The following is a 5097-nucleotide window of genomic DNA, read 5'->3' on the forward strand; positions in this document are numbered from 1 at the left end:
GGTGAGGGTGGTGGGCAGGGCAGAGCAGGCAGCAGTGGTGCTGGGAGGGGGGCTGTGGTGAATTTTGGCGTGGCTGTAGCCCACCCTGTACTCCCCACTCCCACCACCTACCCCTGCCTGGCCCAAGCACAGCCCTGGCCCAGCCCCCGCACCAGGAACAGGCTGATGTAGCCCCTGACCCCAGGCCCAAAGTGGGCAGTCCACCCTCACCCTGTGCACAAATCTGGGGGGCAAATGGCTCTCATACCTCTCCCAGGGGTGCATGCAGTCTCAGGGAGCCACCCCTCCCCCATATAGCTACCCCTGGCTCCATCCCATGCCCTGCCCCAGCTTGGCCTGCCCATGCCCTAGCCCCACTCCCTCCCTCACCATGGGGGCCTCAATCTGTGCCCCCCATGCCTGCCCCTTCTCTTCCACATGCCTCTTCCCCCCCGACAAACTTACCAGCCAGGTTCTGCTCTCCAACCTGCCAGGTTGCATATCAGCCATCAGTATCAGCCAAAAAAAACTTTATCAGTGCACCCTTATTTCCTAGCTGTGATATGAATTTGTGCTGCACTCTAGATGATTTGGGGATCCTAAAACTGACCAATGGATTGCATTAGTCATTACAGCACCTGAGACCATCCCATATTTTGGATGATTTAGTGAGCAGAATCTTCCGCACTTAGTAAGAATTTTTTTATTTAAGACTTGGTAGTAATAATGTGTAAATCCAGTTTACTTTTTCAGACTGCTGTTAACAAGGAATCCCATTAAAATGGAAGCTACCAAAAGTAAGGCTATGCATATTGCACCTCTCTGGGTTGACTTTTGTGATGAGAACATGGTATGTTATGGCACTAAGATTCAGGTACAGGCCTGTTTTTCCAGAACAGCTCTGTCCTTACCAGATTGTCTGTTAAGTATCTCCAGCAGACAAGGTTTGATGATTGATTGATCAATTGATCAATCAATCTAAGGTGCTTATGTAGCCTCTCCATTACCAGAAAACTCTAAGTGCACCACAGGATTTAAGGTACTTATCACTCTTAAATAGGATGCTGTTAAAGGATGTTGTGATCATAGCATTTATTAACAGTATTCACAATCTGCATCATAGGCAGCTTATGCATAGGAAATGTGTGCAATGAATGCCTAATGAAACAGTTTTAGTGCTACAGAGAGGGCTAAAGAAGAACTGTGTCAAAGTAGGTACCTGTTCTCTGAACTCCTTTTAGCAAGCCTCTGGTATGACCGCAGTCTTTCATTTTTCTTCCCAGTAATTTTATAAGATAGCAAAGGATTATTATCCCATTTTACAGCTATGGCTTAGTTCAGGCTTTGGACATCATTAGCATGGCCCCTAAATCAGGTGAGAAAACAACTACAGTGGGATGTAGGATACTATCTATCATCTGCTCTAGCTGCCCACACACTGCCCTCTGCAGCCTTTCTAACCACTTCTAAGACGAGCTAGGCAAAGGAATCCAGCCTCTGTCTTCACCTTGGCAATGCAGACTGCCTATCTTTATCTTTAGAAACATTTGGGATAGATGCCTTTGGTAGAGAGATGCCACAGATCTCTCAGGTTAATTTTCCTGTCAGTCGAACATGTCCCAAGGCTCCCCTGGTTGTCAGGATATATCCAAGAATAGACCACACGGAAATCACAAGACCCTAGAAAGCAGGGATCAGGAAGGAGCTTTTTAGTCTGCATACAGACTTCAACCTGCTTGTTCCTCCAATGGGGAGTGGAAAAGGGTAAAAGGAGCATGGTAGGAGCAGTAATGGCATGAATTGTTAGCTTGTTTGTTATTAATTTTGACTTAAATGTAAATGAAATCATGCTGCTATAAAGCATGAGGTATCTGATTATCATTAGTAACAATGTCAGTAAAATCTCAGAGCATTAAAGATGTCATTTTATGAGGAACTCAGCCAGCCAGCCATCTCCAGATACTTCTTTCTAGCTCTTGATATGGGATTTAAATCTTCAGTTTTGTTTTACACCTGTCTTGGACTGATGTCCCTTGTGCATGCCTAGACAATCACCAGATATGAACTATTTCAGTTTAGTGTAGAAAGTAGTATAGCTCCATAACCCTAGAGCCCTCTCAGAGAATGCCCTGCCTGTACTGTTTTTATTTTTCTTGTCTTTAAGATTCAGGCCCCCAATTTACCTTAATCTATCATAATCCAGTAATAACCATAATGACTCCAGGCTTGCCCAATCCCCACAGTTAGTACTTATGATTCTCCTGTTGTACGAGAAATAAAGCCAACACCTTCTTTCTCTCATTTGGTGTAAAAGTTGCATGTGGCTCATGTTCAGAGTAACCCTTCCCATAATTGCCCCTTTGCTAATGCAAAGCTTGATGCATGCTGTGATTTTTCACTTAAGGGCTGAAAATCCTACCTACGCTAGCTGCAAACAGTGCAGTGGGCTTTATGCCCACACGGTGTGTAGGGAGCTAACACTGGCAGGGGTGGCTCAGCCTTTAAATTAAATTGTGCTGGTTTGCCTGGAGGACTGGCATTTTCTTTTCAAAACGGGCTTTGTGAGTGAATGGGCTAGGGGTGTAGGCTGCCCATTTTTTTAAAACCAGCCCTCAGCTCCATGACATCACAGCCCTGTAAGGAGACAGGGAAATGAATTTGACTTGCCTTAATGAAAAAAGAAAAAGTGAAGGCTTTCTGGGAAAAAGAAACTTCCTTGCTCCACAACTGAGAGGCACCACCAGAAACAGGAGGTAAGCTACAATTTCTGACTTGTGGCTTCACTGAATTTCTTATTGAAAAAAGTGAAGAACTTTTAAGTCTGACTCGTTTTCTTCTGTAGTCACTGAGGAATTTGTAGCTCTTTGGCTGGGTTCACTATACAATGCTGTAGATCGCAAGCAAAGCTCCTTGAATCTTTGACTTTCTTTTCATGTCAGATAGGTCAGTAGCATCCTGGGTATAGATACAAAAGAGATGATTTGAAGCCTGTGTATGCTGATCAAGAATGCAATCCACGTGCGCACTTTGTACTCTTTTGCTGCTGTTTTTCTCTTAACTGCTTGCAGACATTTTCCAGTAAGAGCATTCTTGTTGCAGTCTGAAGTGGTATTTCAAATGATACAGTTGTAAGGATGTGTAGTACTTCGTTCCTTCTAAAGAGCTTGTTTAAAATGTAGCCTGCTCTTTATTTGTTTAGTAGTGGGGTAAACTGAAATATCACCAACAGTCGCATTTAGTAGAAAAAGCGTTACTGCCTTCTACTGTGCTTTATGCATACTGCGACTGTTTGCTTGGTGTCTTCTTTAATGCACTGGGATGGCACATTCATCATGCTCCAACAGCCAGATTTTAGAAAACCATCTATAAAATTCTAGAGCATGAGACTTGTAGCACATTACATAGACTTCATGGATTACTTAGTAATGCCAGACTCATTTGTTGAGCTTTAAAAGTCAAAAAAGTCGTTTATAATTGACATCTTGGGCTTCTTCCCTGTTGTTCTAGGGAGGGTTAGGGGCAGTGTACCTTCTTAAAAAAATGTGTATTTGTCCTCCTTCCCCCCAACCCCCTGGACTGCTTGTCAGACCTTGCAATTTGGCAAAAATGAGAGGAGCTGCTTGCAGTTTAGTAATGAGCCCTTTGGGAATACTTTTTTAAAAGTACTTTCTATCAAATATTGAACTTTCTTGTAAGTGTAGCTGACAGCAGCTCTTCATATAGCTGCCTGGCTAACCATAATGATCATAGACTGATTTGGTTTGCAGTTTAAGTTGTCTCTCACACTGTCAGGTTGGAGGGGGGAGGCAGGGGGAGAACCCTCAGATGCATATTATACTGACCAGTGGTCAGAGACAGGAGAGTTTATACTATTAAAATACAGTAGAGCGTTCAAAGGTTTATACCAGAATGTGGTCAGTTCACTTTTCTTCACAGTTCCAGGTTTTGTTAAGTGCTTTTCCCCAGTATTATCTGAATTCTTTGCTCTGCTGAAAGGATAAGTGATGAATGTCTTAATTAAATAATACCTTAACAGAGTCCAGATGTGCCACAGGCCATTAATCAGTAGCTTTTCAGCAGGAAAAGGGGAAATAATGAATCTTGAAACAGGGCGCAAGGGTGGGTGGGGGTGTGTGGTGAAAGGGAATTTCTTATTCTTGAGGATTCGTCAGCCACCTTTTTCCCAAATAAGGAACAGAAACATTCTTAAGTCTTGTTTCCAGTGAAATACCCTCATAGGGGAGTGACTTAGATGACTGTAATGTTTAGACTGCAGTAAGAACAAAACTTAAATGAAGTTACTAACTGCTTACAACGGGAGACTCACATGGTAGGTCATATGTTATAGCCTGGGGACACCAATGGCATGTGGAGAATTTACCAACATCCTGCTATGCTACTGCTTACAAGAAACTGTAGACATTTGGTCTATTACTGATAAAAACCCTCTGAAAATTCTGTGTAACCTTTCTTGTTAAATGCTTTTTTGTTGCATGTTTAGATTTCATTGACTGCTTCTTTGACTAGTAATGAATTTGGCTGTATTTAGCTTATTTAGCATGGAAGTATTTTTCCTTCAGTTTGTTTGTGTTTCTGAGTGTGTGGTTTTTTTTATTTGCAGCCGTAGCTGCAGACCAAGTAAAGGCTATTGTTAAGATTGTCAAAGCAGCCAAGGGGATTTAGACATGCATCTGCCATTTAAAATTAATATAAGTCTTAGTCCCCTTAACTGTTTTGAAAATCTGCCTTTGTAAAGCTCTGTTCCCTGAGCTATGGCTTATTTCAAGCTGTCAGGGTGGTAACAAGCTGCTTACGTTGAGGGAGACCAAGTTGTATTATATGCCCTTATATTCATTTATGCATGAACAGCTATCAAGTCAGCATACAGGAGCCTATGGTGTCATTTTAATATTTTTAAGTGTTTTATGGGAACGATTTGGTTGCTTCAAGATGATTTGGTTTCTATTCATTCATAAAGCTATATCCACTGGAGCCTCCAGTTTACTTTCTTAGAGGCTGTACTTGTAGAATCAACATTTGGGGAGGACTGGGTTAGAGAGCTTCTGGAGGGGCTGGACGTGTTCAAGTCAGTGGGTCCAGATGCTCTCCACCCCAGGG

At 42.7% G+C, this 5097-nt stretch overlaps 1 protein-coding gene across 4 annotated transcripts in view; it reads left to right on the plus strand.

The window, feature by feature from the left end:
• The window catches only part of LOC109323397 (A-kinase anchor protein 2-like), a 459659-nt gene that overhangs the window by 393313 nt on the left and 61249 nt on the right, over window positions 1–5097 (plus strand). Inside the window, exon 1 of one of the 4 annotated variants that reach the window (XM_019554906.1) lies at window positions 2598–2732. The exons of the other annotated variants lie outside the window; for them this stretch is intronic. The gene's annotated coding sequence lies outside the window, so the exon portion shown is untranslated. Of the gene's footprint in view, window positions 1–2597; window positions 2733–5097 lie in introns of those variants that run through there. 4 annotated transcript variants of the gene reach the window in all.

Source organism: Crocodylus porosus, unplaced genomic scaffold, assembly GCF_001723895.1.
Source record: "Crocodylus porosus isolate Cpor-Errol unplaced genomic scaffold, CroPor_comp1, whole genome shotgun sequence".
In the NCBI taxonomy this organism is placed as follows: domain Eukaryota; kingdom Metazoa; phylum Chordata; order Crocodylia; family Crocodylidae; genus Crocodylus; species Crocodylus porosus.